Here is a 21,932-nt window from a genome sequence, read left to right on the forward strand (position 1 = left end):
AAATGGATATAATTATTATTAATTTCACGACATTGAGGCGTCGCGAAAGAGAAACGTTGTACGAAAATTTTCATATTAAAATACTTTTCAGTCAACTTCAGTTCTGCGCGCTGCATCGGCATTTCCACGATTTCACGAGACATTGATCGCGCGCGAAATGTCTCGTCAAGCGCCTTTTTCTCGCTCAACGTAATTTCCATTAACGAAGTCCATTCTCTGTTGCAGGTAAAACACGTCGCCGGAAACTCTCGCGATCAGCCCACGCGATCAGCTCCGCGAGATCTTAAGTACGTAATTAAAAGATTTCAATAGCGGCGAACGGACAAAAGCGAATTCCGCTCGTCTCATCGGTTCGCAGATAAGACTCGCACCCTCGGAAACTTTCGATCTGTAATCGCCGTCCCTAATGTAATCAGCCATTCTATGTTCAATCGACCATTAAAGCCTATCTCGCGACGATGATGAAGGGTCCCGCCCTTGTTGGAGTTTCGAGAAATCGTCGGGAGACGCGACGTCATCGAAATTTCATAACTCCCCCGCGTCTCCCGCTCCCTCCTTATTACCTCCTCATTTCAGTCTCGCGATTCAAAGTTAATTAAGCCCGAGAATGGCAAAAAGAAGATCGTAGGATAGAACTCCGGCAGCGCCACGAGAGAGAAGCGAGAGGGCGATAATCTAAGACGACTCCCTTGTTTCATTCTCCGAAGTCCAAACTACGCGAAGAATAATTAATAACGCCATCCCCCTTCTTCTTCAAGTTCGTCTTTGACGAAGGAATGTTATCTCTCTTCCCTTCTCTTTTGCTTCCGTGCCACGGGGCCAACTTTTTCCGTCGTGCGGCGTGTTTCGCACAAGAAATTCCTTAGATTTTCCGTTTATGCGCGTAGACGATTTCCGCCTCGTAGGTACACACTTAATTGACGCAGCAACGTACAATAATTGAAGGACAGACGATAATAAAAAGAAAAGAGAAGTAAGTTGGTTATTCTATAATCATACCGTAATTTCTTATTATAATAAAGACGTGCGATCAAACTAACAACTTGCAAAATCAGTTAGCAGTATAATCAGTCTATGATTGCATTGCTAATTTATATATATATATATATATATATATATATATATATATATATATATATACTGTTTATGTAATACAAATACACTGATATGTAGTACAAATATGTGAAAATAATATAACAATAAATTTCTGCTGCAAATAAATAACAGATTTTCAAAATTGTCATCGGAAAAGAGAGAGAGAAAAAAAGCGAGGAGAAGCGAAAAACTTTCTGAAGGACGAATGTTGCTGGCGGCGGAGGCAAATATTGGGACGTGATTTACGGATACAAATATTGGCGCTCGTTAGAGTCCGGGAAACGGATTGTCGAATTCGCGGGAAGCGAGAGTTCCGAAGGAACGAGTGTTTTCTGTTTCCTTTTTGCCATCCCCTGCTACCCGCGTTCACGTTCCGCGCGGTTTCCGACCGTAAGTCAAACCCGCGTTTTATTCGCCGAACGGATTGATCTACATGTTTGCGCGTCGGAAAGTCTTTTTACGGGTTTTCCCCTGGAAAAACGAGTACGACGCGACGAACGGGCGTGCACAGATGGTGATTGAATTCGCACCCTCGCGCTACAACATGGTCTTCCGCACGGTATTATCCGTCAGAGTGCGAAGATGTGTGTGATCACGGGAACAAGAAGACACTAGTGTTCCATCTGCGTAGCTTGTTTTGCGAGATCACGCCGGGTAAACATGAAAATGTTCGAGACCGCAACCGTTAAAACCGTACTTGTCTCTCGAAGGAGATTTTACGGCTCCGGCTCGGGCAAACTAAAAGCAACTAAATATAGAAAAATAATCTGTTCTTTGTTAAGAATGACAGCTCGGTGAGCGAACTCGCTCATAAATAAGCGCGGTGAAAAAAGTGCGACGTTGCAAAAAAAAATGAAATTTAAAAGTACGAAATAGTACATGCATTTTACATTTTGCGTGTAAAGCAAACGTGTAAAGATAAAGCCCACGCCTAAACTATCGCCCACTCTTCGCGGAATATTCAAACCAATTTACAGCGGGATTATACAATTTCCACGCGCTCCCCATCTACTGTACCGCGTTTCCGGCGCGGCGCGGAACGCGTGTATTTCGCTCACAAAACCGCGCGCATCTAAATCACAGTAAGCCTTGTTTATGCAGCTGCAAATTATGTCATTACTTAACGGAGGCGCGAGTATCCGCGCGGCGACTACCGCCGCGCGACAGCGGTGTTAATGATTAATCGAACACACTTTCTGCTGGCTACCGTTAACCACCATTACTCTCGCTCAGCCCAGAATAAGTCTCGTAAGTCTCGGTTCGCGCGGCTGAAAACAACTTTTACTTATCTTCGCGTTATGCGAAGCAGGTAATCCCACGCGAGATTTTTCCGTAGGCCGCTGTTGGGAATATCTCTTAAACATCGCCGCGATTTTTCCTAACCTCTCGTAACTCGCGAATCATAAGAATAATGACTTTAATTGCGTTTACTTTGTATTTGCGAAACTCTCTCGTGTATATCGTTCTACTTTTTAATTGTGTATATCGTTCTACTTTTTAATTGTGTATATCGTTCTACTTTTTAATTGTGCAGTGAAAGGCTCGTGGAATCGGAATCAACGACATAATTAATTGCAGTTGCATTAAACTCTTTCTTATTTATCAAATATCGCGGATATCTCAAATTTCGCCTCGTTATGGAATTAAAAAGTCATCGGTGTATATTCAAGAAATTTTCTTTTCTGCATTAATAATGAGTAATTCTAGTTGTTGAATTGTGAAAACGTTCAGCTCATCACGCTCGGCAAGAAATGATTTAATTCGTTGGTTAAACGAAACGCTCCATTCAACGTTTATTTTCCTTAAAACTCGATATTCTTAAAGTCGGCGGTTCTTTATGAAAATACACAACAAAGACATTCTTCCGTAAAATATTCAATATTCAACGCATGAATTAACAAAATAAAAATTTTGTATTTAATCAATACAAATGACAAAATTTCTATCTAAACTTGTGAAATTTAGCAAGAAAGTCTCTATGGCATCTCAATCCAAATTAAAGTTAGCCACACTTCTTATAAAAATTGACTGCGGTAGACAAGAGAAAACTAGCGACGAGATAAACAAATGTATGATCACACCCATTTAAATTTGCTTACAGGTATTGTTAAAATGCTGTTGCTATAAATTTTACGTATCACAGACAATTTTCTAACAAAAGCAAAAAACAGCAATAAATTTTAACTATGACATTTAGAATTCTATTTGGACCAGCAAAACATTTTTTTGAGTGGATGATTTAAAATGACTGCGTGAATCTCCTCTTCCTCTTTCAAGATAGATTTTCTTTTAATAAGCATACTTTATATTTTTTTTCTTTTTATCGTGATTTTCTTAAAAGCATTTGAAAAAATAGAGCACAAGACATATCTAATTTGTTCTTGTTATGAGTTATAAAAAACTATAACGGTTTTTATAAACAGATAAAACTTAACATTTAACCACGAAACTTTTTCGGGCATACCACTTGATCCTTTCGTTATCAACGAGACATAAATGTTTTGCTCACTATTAATAATAACCATATTTAATAGATTAAACAATTCTTTGGCATTCAGAACACACATCAGCTATCATTTTATTTATTATCGTTGAGACAAATATGCCCAATCAGTGCTCCGACCCCATCCCTTTGGCATCAAATATCAAACTTCTAATTTTTTTGCTAAAACTACATTATATATATTAATGTATTTCACTAAGTAAAAGTAAAAATAGAATTATACATTTAAAAAATAAAATTAGTAGCAGAGAGGTTAAAGGGGTTAATCCAAAGATATTTATAATTACTTCCATTGCATTTATAATGCGTTCCATTTGAAGTGGTTCGTACGATTCCTTGGTACGCCCGCGTACTGTGCCCATGAAAAAGAGAATTCTATAAATTCCATATTGATGCGCGGGTGTGTACACGTCGGCGATCACAGTGTCACGCGTTACTCGCTCCGCCAGACGAGCTTCCTGGACAGACTGGAAGGCATAATGGAACTTCCTGACATTTGAACGGCGCGGCGTGCTCATCCTTTGTTCCAGACGTAAGAGAATGTCATCCCTTATTGCAACCACCCTTCGGCATCGGTCGTCTCCGGGGAGAGGATGGGGGGGGGAGGTAAGGACCAGGGGATAGGCGAGCAACGGTCCGTTCGATTGGACGGCCACCTCTCGACCCCCACCGACACGTCGGCCATCGCTGGAATGCGAGAATTTATTCCAGAACATTCCGTGGGGTGGTAGAGCTGAACGTTTTCTATCCTCCGACACCCAGCCGCCACCTCCGCCAGGCGATCGGAATATTTCCTTCCTTTTGCTCCTTGATATCCGCGACTTTACCTTCGAACTTCTCCTCGCTCTCGAAATCGAAATCACTTTTGTGACGTAGGCGTAGCCGGGGAATCCTGTCAGCTGTATGCGCGTGTGGCATAAAATGCCAGCCGCGTGACGATGTGTGTGAAATGCGCCGTTCGCGGTTGTATTTCTCATGCTAAATCGAAATTGTTAACCGCGGAGGTATTTTTCGTGGCGACTATTCCTTAAATGTAAATGCACACCGCCGCCGGATTACGGTTCTCCCGAGCGAGAAATAAATCTTGACGTGTATTCGTCTTTATCGCCACCGTTAATACGAAAGGGGCTTTAATGCGCGAAGGTCGTCACCGTTCCTGAATTTCTAAATTTCGCATCGCGACGTCGCTCGCAGGGACGCATTAAATCCGGTTTTAATGTACAGAATATAATATAATATAAATTCGCCAATCTATTTAAAATCCGGCTAACTCCATTTTCAGCCGTGACTAAGCCGCTCTAATCATCGCGGATTTAAACACGAAGATTATACGCTGTATTCGATGCGGAGCACGTAGTCGTCACGGCACTCGCCGTTTATAATTTCGCCTAGTCTCGCAGCTCGATCGCGGGTCGTAAATTAAACGGAGCTTTTGCGTCATGAATAATTTACGGCAGCGCTGTTTATAAACGACTGATTTTGAGCCGCGCGCGCGCCCAGCGAACGAACGATAAATGTCACTCGCTCATCCGCAAAGTTTCACCATTTAGCGTATTCGTCGCACAGCAACACCGTGTGCTCGGCGCAAATACCACCCTTCGTCGGCTAGGAAACGTCCGTGTAAAGAAAAGTTAGAACGTCCCTAACACCTGACCCTGCACCTCCGTTGTTTGCGGTCCGCGGACATTTGTCAGTTGATCGCGCAGCTTCCACACCCTCCTCGTCGTTTTCCGCACAGCTACCATTACACGCCATTTCCCACGCCGTGGCGTGAAACGTGAATCAGTGGATCGGTGTAACGGCAAAGGCCAATAGTTTTTTTGTCCTTCGGCTCTTGTTATTACCCCGTGTCTACTCGTATGAAAATGCAAATAGAAAAGAAATACTGTTAAAATTTCACCGAAAATACACGTATTTTTTTATAAACATTTCAAACCAACGTTGTGTGAGAGGACGTTTTTATAAGAGAAGTTTGTAGTTCGCAGGCCGTGTTAATATCAATAGAATCGTGATTTCGTAAAGGGTGACATGTTTTCGGTATAAATTGAGAATAAAGCGCTATACAATTTCCATATTTACTTCGCTCGCGAGAGCTAATTATGGGTCTCTGTGAAAGCAGTGAGAACAGTATGCGGGCGCACGAAAATTTGATCTCTCAGGTTTTACCCTTTCCGCGTGTCAATTTTGCAGGGGAGCGCGACGAGCGAAAACGAGAAATAAACCTTGATGGGCGCACGTATAGTGTTGAAAGCGTCACGTTTACCGGCTTTTAAAGCATTGCTCTTTATTTCATCCTTTATTTCGTCGCGTTCTTCCTCTGTGAATGTTTCGCAGTAAATTGTGGCTGTCAAGTGCAGGATCTCTAAAGAAAAGGGCTACAGAACGTAATCGCGTAATTTTCGTTACGCGTGCGAGTTAAATCCCGTAAAGCGTCCTGCTACGAGAAGCGTCCTATGAAAGTGTTGACGATACGCAAGACGTGTCGCTTTATCGTTATTCCTTTCGCGCTGACGAAATTAAACGTCACTCCGGAACGTAAAGAACCATTAATGTTCCATTAACAATGCGCGTTACGAGTCGAGTCGGCAGTATTGAGCAAGTACTGCGCGGAAAAAAAATTTTGATTGGATTAACCAATTTCTAGTGAAATATGAACGAACCAGAAAATTCCCGTTGAATGATTAGAATTATATTCATCAGAAATCTAATCAGAAATCTTGTTAACTTGAACAGTATTCTGATAGCTTCAATTGGAATTTTACATACATAATATGATTCGTTCATACTCTTCATCAGAAATTTGGCTAATTTAATCAAACATTTTTCCCGTACAACAGAAATTATCATGTATTTGCCACGACATTGTAACTCGCGATGTCATATTACGTTACTCTGACGTATTACACATATATACATACACATACATCAAATGACCTAGATTAGAGGACCTCCGCTTCGCTGCCTATTTCGCTAAAATACCAGCCACCCAACCAATTTTCTTCCCGACCGACCCTAATCAGAATTCTGTTTATGTTAACAAAATTTCTGATTAACTTAAACAATTATCAACCCTGGTTAACCAAAAATCTTGTTAACTTGAATAGAATTCTAGTAAAACTTAGAATTTCTTTCTAGTCTGTTCATATTTTATTGGAAATTTGGTTAATACGTCAAACTTTTTCTTTTCATGTATACAATAACATCGCGTGCGACAATAACAAATAAGTAAATAATTGGTTCCATCTTTCCTTTTTCTTCAGATCTCAACATCTCCGATAGTTCTTCCAATCGTTTGCAATTTTAAAATATTAAATTTTGCGAAATATTTGTCTCTCTCGCGTTGTCTAACTTCCGTGTGACAATAGAATTAGTCTTTTGATAACGAGTACTCGTATTTACGACTTGAGTGCTGAAACTCCCATACGACACTTGCCTAACACAGTTACGTAGGAGCAATTGCATCCGATACCATTACATCCGGAATGTAACGTCGTAACATCGGGTCCATATCAGAGCCACGAAATCGCATAATCGCGTACCGGCTGCGCGCGCGTAACCGTGAACAATGTAGTTACCTCGAAACAATTCCGACTAAGCAACATACTCCCTCCTAATAAACTTCGACCGGTACATAGCTCCAGTATCTTGTACAGTTTGCAATCCCGCAGATTTGTTGATCGTTTGGGTTCATGTGAGTCATTTTAACGTACAGTTCAATTAATTTTCCTTCAATAAACTCCTCTCTCCCTCTCTCTCTCTCTCTCTCTCTCTCTCTCTCTCTCTCTATATATATATATATATATATATATATATATATATATATATATATATCTATCTATATATCTATCTATCTATCTATCTATTTATCTATCTATCTATCTATTTATCTATCTATTTATCTATCTCTCCTCATTAGCCTCTCCTCTCCTCTCTCAATAGTAGCTATTACTTTGTACATATTTAAGCAATTTTATTTTTTGACGAAGCAATAAAGTTTCGTAATTATAAAGTTTAAGTACCACTTTTCCAGGATTATCCTAAGGTTAAGCTGCCTCACATTATAACTTGCCCGTCCTACTTTCCATTCGCCATTTAAACGCGCTGTTAATTTCCACGCTGTTTACGAGCATAGAATAGATAGAAGCGACGCGAATGAGTAAAACGCGCAAAAAAGATCGCGCGGTCGCTTCTCGCGTGTCTAAAAACAATCTCGGACTTCACAGTTGTGAGGAAGGCGGGAGAGGGCGGACAATTTCGCCAAGAGCTGTTTCTCGGATGCAGCGGCGAACTGTGGCAGTGTTCTCTGCAGGTTTCGTCACGAGTCTTCAGATCTCAGACGAGTCGGCACCTAAGAGCAATTCTTGCGTATCACGTCCTGGCTTTGAGAGACATTGAGCGCCACGCATTCAATGAGACACCGATAACGACATTCCACTATAGGAATGTGGGGCAAATTTAAGCGGTAATGCAGATGAATCTGTTCGTTAGAGGATTTAGACAGCTGAAGCAACAGTCGAACGAAATTCACCGAACGGAATTCAAGGGATGATTATCAAATGCGAAATGCGCCTATCAATTAGCGCGTTATGCGTCACTGATAATCTTCCTATTTTGATTGCGGGCGTCCTACCAATGTGGACTGTAATAGCTTCTAATTCAATTGGAATGAATTGACATACCGCGATCGATATTGCAAATTGCGATAATGATTCCTCGGGAAACAGCACTCGGCCATGCCGTATTTAATCCAATTGACGCGTTATTTTTAGTGCGTACTAATATGTAGATATTTCGAGGCGCTTGTTAAGAGCTTTGGCTTAATGACATCTGAATTAGAACGACGGGGCCAGGAATGACGACACACCGCCGAGTCTCGGATATTTTAACGTTTCCTTAGTGTTCGCAGCGGCGCGTTACCAAAAGTTGCGGTTAATTGGGGAACTTTGTGTATTCTCTACATACATCAATGAATGTTGTGCGCTTATGTATGAAACAACATGACGAACGAATTCGTTAAATTTGACTCATCCAAAGGAACGTATGCGTAATTGGCGTAGAATTAGCGGTTCAACAATTTTATTTGGCGCCACTCTTTGAGGGATGTGACAATGGATAATTGCAATAAAAATCGCCAAAGAAGGGTCATTAGTGTAACACGAGATAGATAAATTGACTCTTAACAAATGTCGGGAAATCCCTGCTGATATAAAATATCCCCTTTCTGCTTTTATCCGTCGAAGCTGCGGAAGCATTAAGTGCCTTCCCGGAGTAAGCGCCCGTGCATTGTCGAACGGCGCTACAGGCATGTCAGTAACTACTGTAGCTGAACCTCCACAGTAGTACAAGTCGAGTAATACGCCCACGTCGCACGCGAGAGCCTTATCGCTGCCATTCTAATGTACGACGCCAAATGGTCGACCATTAGCCATCCGATGATAATGAGCCGGTTAAAATACGAGCACATAGTTCCGTCCACGCGAGCCGTCGCGAAGTAATCGAACTGTCGTCACCAGAATATATCGTCGTGCTGCATTTGTTCACTGTCGTTCACTCGCGCATCCGTTTTCCTGCGGATTCTCTTCCTTTTTTAGCTATCCTCGCGTCTGTCTTCGATTATCTTTGATCTTGGTTGTGCAGCCATATTGCGCTACTTCGTGTGTCAGCAAATACGTTCCGAATATCGTTACGAAGATCTCGAAACAGATCGCACTTCTCGCTTGAGCAGGAAGTACGAATTCTATTGCAAATATAAATTTTCCCGGTTTCTTGTTAACGATCTCGCTCGCACGAGTAACTTTCGCAGCACATTCGCACGGTTACGGTATCTAAACACCTTCAGCAACGCCACGAATCGATCCTTTCTCCCATATCGCCCATTCTCGTATATCATACCTGCTCGAGTATGAGGATTCAAGATGCGGCGGAAAATTTCTTGCCCGAGAAGTACGGGCGCGGAATTGGAAATCGACGAATGCAAAAGCATCGAGCAGAATCGAGTACAGCGTGAATTTAGCCGCTCCTCTCGCTGCATTTAGCCACACTTACAAGCAGTCTCCCGTAGGGACGAGGGCCCAGCCGGGGGTGTGGGTGGCGTTCTCCGTAAGATCGAGTTTCAATTATTTTCCACGTCACAATACGTCACGCGTCGCCTGTGTATTAAGAAAATACCAAGGCGTGCGGGCCATGAATCGACGAATCGGCTCCTCGTTTCTTCGACTACATCCGTACGCTTCTCTACAGCCTCCCACACTACTTGCACACACGCGCACGTGTATCCATGAACACGCGGCTTTCGTTTCGCGGCACCGAATTTATCTTCCCCGAGGAAATTAGAAAAGGCACCGTCCCATCCCGTCGTCGACACCCGCGACCTGCTGTCCTCCCCCTTAACTGCCAGCCCCGAAAGCCGCGTGCCTCCATAATTCCGCGCGACTCCCCAAGAAAACGATATATCAGGAACGCATGGCGGAGGACCCGGGCGGAAATATATCCGAGGAAAGAAAGGCGAACTTTAATATGGTATAGGCGAGTTAATAACCTTAGATCGACGATGCGAGCGACGAAGAGGGCGAGCCGGGAATAAGTGGCTGTCGTGCTCGCGCGCACGAGCGAGGAAGAACCCCGCTGAAATATATCGTCCCGCCGAGCGTTGCGAGCAAGACGGTCGAGGATCTCACGGCCGGCGGTTTGTTTTGTGGTCGGTCGAGTGGCTATCCGATTCACTGCTCGGAAATGGACGCGCTGCAGCGAAAATTATTTTTATGAAGCAATATCGAGAATCGCGTCGCAGAAAAGGCGGAGAGCGATTTTTACGGAAGATGAAAAAAATTACGCGTAATAGCTCATGGATATTTAAAGTTAAATCTACATCAGGTGTGTATGTGTGTGTGTACGCGCGCGCGCGTGTGCACAAAGTGTGTTTAATATTAAATGTACAGAGGTATAAAATTGTAATTCTGCAATTTCTTGCAGGAAGTGCATTAAATTTCAGGCTGCAGTGAGAGGAGAGAATATGAATGGAAGCTTAATGTGACGAGAGAAGATGGAGTCTTCTCGAGATCGGGAAAATCTGCAAATTTCATAAATGTTATTGTCCTCGTTCGTAGCTCTGTTACGTCTATCCGATCGTAAATTGGACAGACGTAAGCCGCTTGAAATTATAAAGAACTTCCCTCTGCTCTTCTCGCCCGCTCAGGCTCGCCGGGAATCAAGAGGAAGAGTAATCCCGGGGCGGTGATCTACGCGAAATAATATTGCGTCTGGCGCGCAAGACAGAGAAAAGAAAGAAACGGGAAGAAGGTCCATTTTAATATGACTTGGGTAACTGAATAACGCAAAATCAATAACGCGAGTGTAAATCCACCACAATCTACGATCGGTCTGTAAGCTGAAAGATCGGGAAATATCGCAAGTTACTCAAAACACGACAGGTGGTTATGAAGGAGATGTTCACAGTGAACGATCGCGAACAATGGCAATTTTCTCTACTGAACGCTCGTATTTGGTGATGCATTTCCTTCAAAAGAATCGTCTGCTCGAACATTCAGTCGTATGTGAAGGCATAACGTGAGAGATGATTAACGGCCTACAATTAGACACGCGAATTAATGGAGACTCGGCAAGAGAAAGGGAAGGGTGTGACACAGCCATGGCGACATAACCGTGGCTATCTTCCAAGTACGTGACTACCATAAACTCATTGGTTTCCGGATCGACCCAGACGCTCTCTGTATAAGACTGAGAAATAAATTCACTTGCACACGCAAATAAGACGTCACGAATGCTACCGCCGACACTCGAGCTGCGAGCGTCCTCAAAATGCGCCGACGTGCACGTCGCGGTACCCCAGTGACGATGCCTGAGAGAACATTTCTCGTCGTCGCAGACGTTCGAGTCCTCATTGACTTTCCGTCGCTTTGTCGCACGCAAATTCGGTTACGAACATGTTGGCTTAAGGTAAAAATACCAACGCCCGAATACGTATCCAATCCTGAATATTTGTTTTAGTCTTTAAAAATGCAAATATATTTAAACTTTCGATATAAAAGATACATGTATATATTGAATATATACATGTATTCTGTGTTGAAAGTTTAAATATTCGTATTTAAAAACCAGAGCCAAGCAAATTCCGTCGAAGGCCGGAAATGGAGAGTCTCGAGGTATAACGATATATCTCCCGTCTTTTGATGCTACAAACAGTTACAGTTATATTGTCGAAGCATAACGAAGTATTTATTTCAGAATTATCTCAATAATTACCTTACATTCGAAGTTTTCTTTTTAAGTCTTAATTTCAATGAGAAATTGATTATGCAACTTAACTAACTGCAAAGAAAGTATTATAATAAGTAGATATTAAGTCATCTAGCAAAGAGTAATAAATAAATGGATAAATAAAACAATAATTTTTCTTCTTTTATAATCTCTTTACTTTTTTATTTGCATTAAAAATTTCGATAGGATTATCGAAGATTCATAATAAAGTTTTCCTACTAATACTCGTTTGAACGCGAGTTTCATCTGGAACTTACTAACACTCTTATTCCACTTGTGCTGTTTTTGTATTGAATCCAAGCTCAAATTCTTCTTGGTGTTTACACAACTGTTATCTTTGGCTTTACATATACACATAGCTCCTCCTATTCCTTCTAAATATTCAAATTTTATCGAAATTTCCAACGTCAATAATAGAAAATATTAATAAAGGGATAATTGTGAAATCGAGAAGTTCGTTATGTTATAAAAAGAATAAAGATAAAAAAAATGCGAGTAAAATGTTGAGATAATTCAATATCATACATTATTTATATATATATATATATATATATATATATATATATATATATATATATATATATATATATATATATACGGTGAAAATCGAAAAACTAATAGAGCACAATTTACGCGTTTTATGCTGATAGAAATAGAACCTTTAATGCACCGAATAAATTATTTCCGCGACAATGCAAACGCGCAGAGCACGCAAGGGATATCCGTTTCAAGTCCGGTTTAATTTCGTCTAGGAAGTGTTACAAATGTCTTCTACGGATGCATCAAGTCTCAGAGAGTCAACTTCCTTTCGACTTCCTGTCACGCTTTGTACCTTCGTTACCAACAAAGCCAGGCTTTCGAGCCAGCACTGACACTGGTTGGTGGTGTTATGAGCATAACTTGTGTTATAAACGAGAAGACTTAAGAGATTGTCGATTTATTGCACTTCTTCGTAAAACGCGATCGATAATTTGAGAATCTTTTACATGAAATTTTTCGTTTACTATCCGCAGAATTTAGATTTTTTGTTTACTATCCCCTTTATTTTTCTAAATATCATAAAATAATTCCTACTTTTTATTGGATAAAATTATGATGACTCGAAGGTGCCAGCGAAAACAGTAATTTTCTCGTTGCATTTTATATATGAACAATATAAAGTCCCTAATATATTTATAATATATTACTTCGCTATAAATTACCGGAAATTATTGAAAAATCGTCACAATGAGAAAATCATTACGATGAGAGCTCAGTAGATGCATTGAACACATACGACAGCTGAATGACTAAATTGCACTCCGTATCAGTGTATACAGGTGGATATGTGTCAATGCTATCTGCCCCGGTCTTTTGTAATACGCGGCAGCGCGTGATGTGCATTTGCATGCGGAGCGATGTCTGGACATGCATTCGAAAAGAGCGAGACACATTGTAAATCGCGGTGGGGTGCAAATGGCGAATATTATTGTGCATTTACTGGAGACTGATCGTCCACCACCGCACACCATTTGTTTCTGCCATGGAATGTCAAATATTACGGATCTTTTTGTCAATATAATATGCAATGTTGAATATACTAAAGTGCAATTAGAAAAATATTTATTCTACCGGATTGTGTGTGTGTGTTTGATCAATCAAAAAGTAATTACTTTAATGAACATTCGATTGTGTGTTTTTGCGCGATCTGAAGGAGATTAAATGAGTTTTTCATCAGTATTATTCAATGTTAATTGCACATTCATTTTTTTGTCAATATTTTAATATTTTGGCCACCGCCTGTACACTGCTGTTAAATATTCGAGTGTTTTTAATGTTTCCTTTATCGACTGTTTGGCTTTTCTGCTAATTGCTCTATCGGCAATAAAAAGTGTTTAATTAATTAGAAACAGATCGATGGCGCGATATGGACATCGTGGAATCAAAACTCGTCACATTGAAGCATTGAGCGTAAAATTTCAAATACTTCATCGCGCTCACGTCATTTCAAGAAGACAGAGAACGCTCTGAGCCACTCGTTACAGCGTCGCGAAATAAAATACCCGGACGTAACAATCTCATCACGGTAATTTATCGTATACTGTGTGTGGCTGCTAGGAAAGATAAAATATCGAATCCACTTACAAGCGTTTTATTGATCGGCGGCTTTCCACCCCTGTTTATCGCATGCGTATTAAGCCGTCGCAGATTGTGACGACGACGTTGAAGCGCATAATTAATCTGCTAATTCATGAATATTTTTACATCGGCCGGGCAATTGCCGATGTTCATTTTCGAGAGAGCGAACGTTCCCAATTGGGTCATATTTCATCGTCTCGCTCCATTCTCTACCGCAAAACCGATTCTGCCTTGAAAAACCGGAGCACATTAAAGGCAACGGAGAAAAAATCATAAACTATGCAAATGTCTTTAATTATCTATGCAATTTCAATCCTGTTCAAAGCTTAAAATTAATTTTATAATGTACGTGTATACGTGTGCATGCGCGGGAGAGATCTCCCCTAGCTGAATAAAATATTAATTACGTTTGCATTAGTGGAAGAGAAATTGCATATTCATCGAGACTCACACGCCTAGAATTCAAATAATATAGTCTCTGGGATATAAAATATGATGGAGTTTCTCTCTTCCGCCGTCGTACAGAAGTTTAACACGCAAAATGATCTCTTTGAGTGTCAACGTCAGAATACTTTATGCCCTGATCAGAGTAACGTCGTATGAAGTGAGGAAAGCGCAGGTGAAACGTCCCTCCTACAAGTTCGATAACTGATACGAACGGCGGTGAAGGATGCGTCCTCTATAATTCTCCATCAGCTTCTCTGCCACTTCTCGTCATTCTCTCGTCTTAGTTGGCTGTTTCTCTGAACACCCATTCATCATCAAGTGCCATTCGACTTGCACGTTTAAAACTGGAATGGTTTATTTAATACGACTCCCGGAGTCAGATCGCTGAACCCTGAAATTGACACTGAATAGATTTGCTTGCCCTCAGTCGAATCAGTTCAGTTTCAACTGAAAATATCATCCGTAGAATTTCTTTGAGATGGTACCAAATCTTTTCAGCAGTCGCGATGCAAGATTCGAAATATTACTAGCAATTACTTCGATTTGTTTTCACACTGACTGATGATTGCGAATATTGTTCTTTCTTTTCTTTTCGAGGGAGATGCAATAAACGGCCATTATCAAAAACAGGAGACAGGTTCGCAAATGTTAATCTCGTCTCAAGTGGCACGAATGTCTAGAGACACCTTGCAAAATGCTCGCGTTGTGGCGCCGCGTTGCAAAGACGACACGTATTTAACCACGCATTAACGTTAATTAAGCATCCGACTATGGAAAGGGTATCTACCGCGTCTTGTAACGCGACCGGATCGATAAAACGGGCAGCCGTTAATTCTCGTTAAGCAGTAACGACGGTGCCTGCTCGCGAAACGGGAGAAAAGTACGAGAAATGGCAGACATTCGGAAGCAATTCGGAGGCGAAGAGAGGGATTCGCGCTTCTCGGGAATGCCGATGCTCTTCGCAACTTTCGTCCCGACGCGCCACCCTCGAGCTCGCGAAAAACTAGTTGCGAAGTTTCGCTGCCTCGCGCGGGCGTGGACTCGTCGGTCGAAGGGCTTGTTGGCGCGTGCAACTTCCGAATTCTTTTACGTGGATGTTTAGAATTTATCGATGACGCGATAAAGTACTGCCGTGAAAGTTTAACGTCTTGCCGAGGCGGCCGAATGCTCCGCCGAGCGGAACCTCGCGGGGAAATTTTATGGGGATGATTCGTGGCACGGAGGCGAATTTCGAGACAGTCGCTCAATCGGTTAAACGTGGAGATTTCACGCATTTAGATATTCCATATAACAAATTTCAGGCATTGCTCTCGTAGGAAATGTGTTTTTAGAACTCGGTTAAGAAGGTTTAATGTGCATTCTCCGGTCTAACAATTTTCACGGGAGGAAACTAAAATACAGAATAAATTGATTATTGTAATATATCTATGTCTCTCAAATTTCAATTCCATTATATACAGTACGTGGTCGAATCACGCGGAGAAGAAAACAATCCCGTTAGTGTAACTGAATTTTCCGTCGCTTGTGATAAGAATAGAAACCGCATGAAAAATACGCTTATAGAAACCTCCTATAGGAGATTTTTATTCGGTCAATTGCTCTCAGTTATTGCAAATAAGTTTTCATACAGTTAAATGTTTAGACAAATGTCTTCGGTTGTGGTGTAACGGATATATCATTTCGCGAATCTTCATATAGGGCTCATTCAGTCGCACAAACTCAGATTTCATTTCCGTGCGTTTGTTCAATTCTCTCAACTGATTCTGTTTCTTAAACTTTCCGTCTCGCAGCGATGGTGATAAAATTTCTCTATTTATCAATTTGTCTCGTTTGTATTCGATTCGGAGAACGATTTTCAGTTACTCTTGCAAACGCGACGGCTGATCTTTCCGTCGTGTCGCATCAATTGCATTGATAGAAGCCTGAGCTGATTTTCGAAGCGCCACGTCGCAGCGAATTCCTCCGTTGTTCGAGACGCCGAAGAATCCGTGGCGGGACGATAATTCAATGGAGCTCGTCTCGTAAATTTCCGTCATGAGATGGGGTCAGGAAATGGATCCTTCTTTGTAGTATCAGTCGGCTCTTGAAATACTCCCGATTTACATCGAATCGGGAGGATTGATTTAAATTTTACCGCGGAAGATAAACGCCATTAATTACGATTATTCGTCATCCAATTGCCGTGCGAGTATTTACTGTGCGCGCACATTATATATTGCGTGTCAAGGCATCATAACCTGATAAAATTCGGCACCGATATCGGGCATTCGATACGCGCGTTTGATGTGATTTCCAACGCACACTTCATGCTTCGATGATAAATAGAATCCCGTAATCGCGCAATTTCGAATGCAGCTTTGGCGCATCTATTAAAATAGCCTATCGTCCTCGGCCAAGCCGATTATCGACGATCTATCGTCCGTTTGCGTTCTCGTTCTGGTCGATTAGCGGTCCGGACAACGTGGCTGGATACGGCGTACGCACACATGCATGCCTCCTGGCAAACACCCGTCCGCTCATGCCTGGGCCAAGTGTCGACAACTTCGAATCTGATCGAAAGTTACGAATCTCCAGGTTCGTCTCTGTTCTTAACTACCTCGAAGGCAGTTAGCAGCTCGCATCTCGACTCTGCTTCCGTCGGTTCCTACTCATCTGCTCGCGCGTCCTCGCCAGATCTCAACTGGCCGATTGCAACTCCCAAAAGTGCATCGAAGCGAGAGGAAGATGGGAAGAGAGAGTGTGAGAGAGAGAGAGAGAGAGAAAGAGAGAGGAAAGGGAGAAGTTGCTCTATCGCCATCGCGATTTTTCATGTTCCTCCTGCTGCTTCATAATTGAGCATTCCTCTAATTAAGGGCGCGGGAATTATTGTGCCGCCTAATTATTTTCTGATGAACGACTGCGGCCGCCCATAGTTTGCGGTGCGACACCGTTTCCGATAAGCCCGCGGTTATCGGAGGTAGGATACTTCGCTTCTAGAATTAATCAGTCTCTCGAACGGGTTAAAATTTAAATCAGCGAAGTACGCTTTAAATTACCGTCCGACATTACGTCGCTGGGAAATCTCATATATTGGATTTAGATCTTATTGAAAGAGAGAAAGAGAGAGTGAGAGAGAGAGAGAAAGAGAGAGATGTGCGCGAAATAGTTTCATTAGCATTACATTAGATTCTGTAGGTTTGTATAATTGGTGTTTATATTGATGTGATTTCCAGCGCTGCACACTTCATGCTTCGATGATAAATAGAATCCCGTAATCGCGCAATTTCGAATGCAGCTTTGGCACATTAGATTCTGTAGGTTTGTATGATTGGTGTTTATATTATTATGAAATTTGATTCGCGGCTTTTCTCTTCGAGCGTCCCGAGTTTACCCCGACTTCGTCTCGCTGCTTGCGATCTTAACAGAAAATGCTTTGCTTGTGAACAAAATCACAAAACAATTCGCTATGCTTATCTGACAAATACGAGGCATTGAACGACCAGTGTCGGAATAGTCTCAGACTTCCGCATTACGGTATCTCGATACCTCGGGGTATCGCGCGCATTGCTCTCGATCTCACGAGGCGCCGACAAGACCGGCCGTGACGTGAGGTATCACCTTGCGAATGACAGGGTCCGCACGCCGGTGTAATGGCGTCGGGCCGTGCGTGTATGCGCGTCCATATGCACGATCAATTCGGCGATACACAGTCGGCTACACCTGGGATCTGCCGACCAATTGCTTCCTCGCTCTATGCTACATACAGAGTGTCCCGGCAGGAAGAGTCTATCCGCTTCGGGAGGCGATGGTATCGCACCTAGCGAGCATCAAGTTCCCTCTGCACGTGTTTCCGTATGATTCTAAGGACATGCTGACTCTTGTCCGTAAATTTGTGAGACAGAGTTTACGATATTCACAAAATTCGCGAAGTAATTCATCTTCAAGTGCAACGCACTCGCAGCTGGTGCTTCTTCTCATAGGAACTTCCCATCTGATTGCTGATACCGACCGCTCAGCCGTAAAGCGGCCGAGCTTTCCTCCTGGGACACTCTGTACAGCTGTGTACACCTCGTCGGTTCCTTGCAACACAGCGTGCCAGATGCACCGACGCGAACAGCTCCCTGGTCCAACGGGCTTATGCACGTGGGCGTGCGGCTTGCCCGCTGGCAGATACCGGTATGCTGTCCCAATTCTGAGTTTCGAGCAATCGACGGCTTTCTCTGTGCACGGACATATACAAAGACGCTCGATGTCTGTCTATCGATCGCGATCGCGAACGGATTCGGAGGTGAACGTGGGAGCCAGCTTAGTGGATGCTCGTTTGAAAGCTGCAACTAGGAGATATCGTAACACGTCGAGACGTCGAAATGAAAGCCGATCGAGGCGGGCCTCAAAGGAGCCTCGATATTCGACGATTCGAGCGGGACCCGCTCTGCACTTTGATCCCAGAAAGTCACCAGCCGTTTGACTCGCGTCCGTTTTAATGGCCCTGTCCGGCAGATCTTTTGTCGGAGCTCCGTCGATACGAAAAATGTCCTTTTGCGATTTGTCGAAGTATTTCCCGAAGATAATCACTACTGTCACACGCAGTACATTTGCATCGTACTACAAACGCTACGCTTCTTTGACCTTTATCACGTGCGTTCCGAATAAATACGCGCGATTCACCTTTATTCGTTTCGACGTATTCATGAACTGCCGTTTCGTAACAGCGGGACAGTCGGTTGTTTAGCCAACGACGATTATTTTAATTAAGTTCAACCATTTTGCAGGAGGAGAATCGTCTACTCATGTTTGAATAGAGAAAAGGCGCACAGCGATGTTTAATGAAACAGGGAAGAGTTGGGAAGGACGCAAAACTCGTTAGCGAGTGTGTTTGATCATTCGCGAGGCACCTCACCGAGCGCGCTTCGTGTTATTGTTATTACAAGATGGAACAACGTGTCTAAAACGTTGGATCCACCGAGCGCGCAAAGAATGACACTTTACGCGCCTTCTCCGTTCTTAACGGAAGCGCGGAAAGATAATGCAAGGGAGAGCCGGAATAATCAGCGTTCTCTTGTGGCGCTTCTCGCCAAAGTTTCGACAGACTGAGAATCACTTGAATTTTAATTCCGCGGGTCAGCCGTCCGTCGTACGGCGAATTGAGCCGGCTGAATTCGGCCGACTGAAATTAAATCCGCGCGAACTTTCGACGGCGCGCGCGGAAGTCAAGGCGCGTACAATTTTCACCCGTGGCGTATCTCGAAGCTCTCGTTCGTACTACGAGCGAAGAATACGACTCTTGCGGGAATTAGCGCCGGCGATTCAATTTCGCCGGAATTAATCGTCTTACAGCCGCGTGATCCTTGGTTAGCCCGGAAAATGCGCGTACGTATTTACGTATGGACACGGCTTAAAGACGACCTGCGCCAACAACAAGCTGGACCCTGCTGTTCGGCGTAATGTCAGTTTAAATAAGTAATTGGCCGTTTAACATTGACTAATACTTCGGCGCACCTTGCCGCGACGCAGGCACTTAATCGTTATCGGAAATTAATTAATCGCCTGCGATCTAGTGCGACAGATGCGTTACGTATAAACCGGCCGGTTTGCCATGAACGCGGTTCATGGGATTACGTACCCACTGTATGTATAAATCAGGTGATCTCCATTGACAGGTGGTATCAGTCTTCACGAGAATCTTTCTACGTTAGAGATTACGCTTAACCGTGCCTGCCGACAGGCTCAACGTCAAACTAAGCAATTTGGGATATGTTAACATGAGATAAATGTAGGGCTATTCGATTTGTCGATAATTTATAATCTGCGACAGATCTCTATCCGTATTAATAGTCGTTATTTGAAACTTCTTTCAAATGAGATATTTAGATCTGAGTTCAGAATTAAATGAAAATTTCTCAGTTAGATTCTCAGCGTGATTGTAGATATAATGTCACATGTATCGTATGATGCAAATGAAAAACTTGGATCTAATTCTGAGTGAAAATCTGAGTATTTTACGTGAAAGAAACTTCAAGTAACAACTATTAAATATTAATACAGGCCTGTGTGTCGCATAATCAAGAAAAGACAAACACGCGAAGATCCATACACGTGGACTCGTACATCAGCAAGTGTAATTTCAATTCCTGGTATTTTTGCATAAACAGAATTCTACCTTGAACTCTGTCGCTCGAATTAGGTGGTCTGAGAAGTGAGCTTTAGAATATTCCATAACTGCAGCCTTCATTTGTATATACCTCCTTCGGGTGGGAAATTTTTACGACACTTCCGACGGTAATATTTCCAAGTAAAATACCTACCGAACCGTACGTACTCCGCAGTTGAAGGAGCGAATTTCCTTTAAAAATTTATTCACGACGATCTAGAATACGACGCGACCAAGCCTCTCCGGTAACATCGCGAGTGACTTTACATAATATCCACGATGCATAATTTCCGTTATGAATTTGTCGGAAATTGATCTTCGCTGGGAAGCGTCGGAGTCAATCGGTGCGGTCTTTGCGCAAAATCCAGGGTGTCATTTCGCGTCTAGACCGGTCGACGATCTTGGCCGGTGCGGAATGCTAATTCCTCACGAAATCCCCTTATTCCATGCCATTATCGTGCTAATGGCAGGCATTCCTGCGCATGAGTGCTCGAATCATCCAGTGGTTACTGCGCGGGTTCACCGCCACGCAGCCAATATTGACGTTTTCTCCTATTTTTCGTCGCTCCGCCGAAATCGCCGAATATCCCGAGCTAATTCCAGATTGCTTTAAGCGGAAGTAGGGGAAATAATCATATCGTTCCCATTTCTCTTTTTTGTATCATTATCTAATTTAATCTTTTCTCTCAACTTTCTGTTTTTCAAAAGTAGAACTCTAAGCTTATCTTGCGCGGAGAATACGAAATAATGATATAGAAATGCATCATGAAAGATTTCTCACATAAAAATGGATTTTCTCAACTGCGCATATTTTTTCTTCTTTTTTCTTTGGTGTATCTCGGTGTATTTTTATAACTTTTGTAACAAATTGTGCAGTGCGGTAACACGATCGTGACTAGTTAAAATTAGATCAACGGTTCTGCGGCTTACGGCGGTATCCTGTCATTAATTACTTCTCCGGTGTTTCATACCGAAGTTGTTTATCGCGAACGAAAAATCGTGCTAGTGGTCGTAACGGACGATGGATATGCTCCCGCAGAATTTATGAACGCTTTATGCCATCGTAAAACTGAGGGGATGAAATTGTAAATTGGAAAAAAAGCGTTATAGTCGCGGGCACGCTAGCAACGATACCTACGCCCGATTTCCGAGCGTTACTGCAGAGATCATTTTTCGCGAAATGCACGGAGACTTCACGCACGAGTATCCCGTAAAAATTTCACGAAAAAAATTGTTTCCGCCGAAAAACGTTCCCATTATCCACTCCACGACGATATCGGCTCGACCTCATTCCGGCAAATCTCGATTACAATCAACGCAACACTTTTATAACATCGATAGCGAAACGTAAAAAGCGTTTGC

General features: G+C 42.6%; 1 protein-coding gene across 1 annotated transcript in view; it reads left to right on the top strand.

Moving 5' to 3' along the window:
- The first annotated feature begins 239 nt into the window (after positions 1-239).
- The window catches only part of LOC116850909 (polypeptide N-acetylgalactosaminyltransferase 2), a 90,052-nt gene continuing 68,359 nt past the window's right edge, over positions 240-21,932 (top strand). Inside the window, exon 1 of the mRNA XM_032829740.1 lies at positions 240-287. The gene's annotated coding sequence lies outside the window, so the exon portion shown is untranslated. The remainder of the gene's footprint in view (positions 288-21,932) is intronic.

Source organism: Odontomachus brunneus, unplaced genomic scaffold (assembly GCF_010583005.1).
Source record: "Odontomachus brunneus isolate Ranch 3 - 2012 unplaced genomic scaffold, Obru_v1 Obru_scaffold_160, whole genome shotgun sequence".
Lineage (NCBI taxonomy): Eukaryota > Metazoa > Arthropoda > Insecta > Hymenoptera > Formicidae > Odontomachus > Odontomachus brunneus.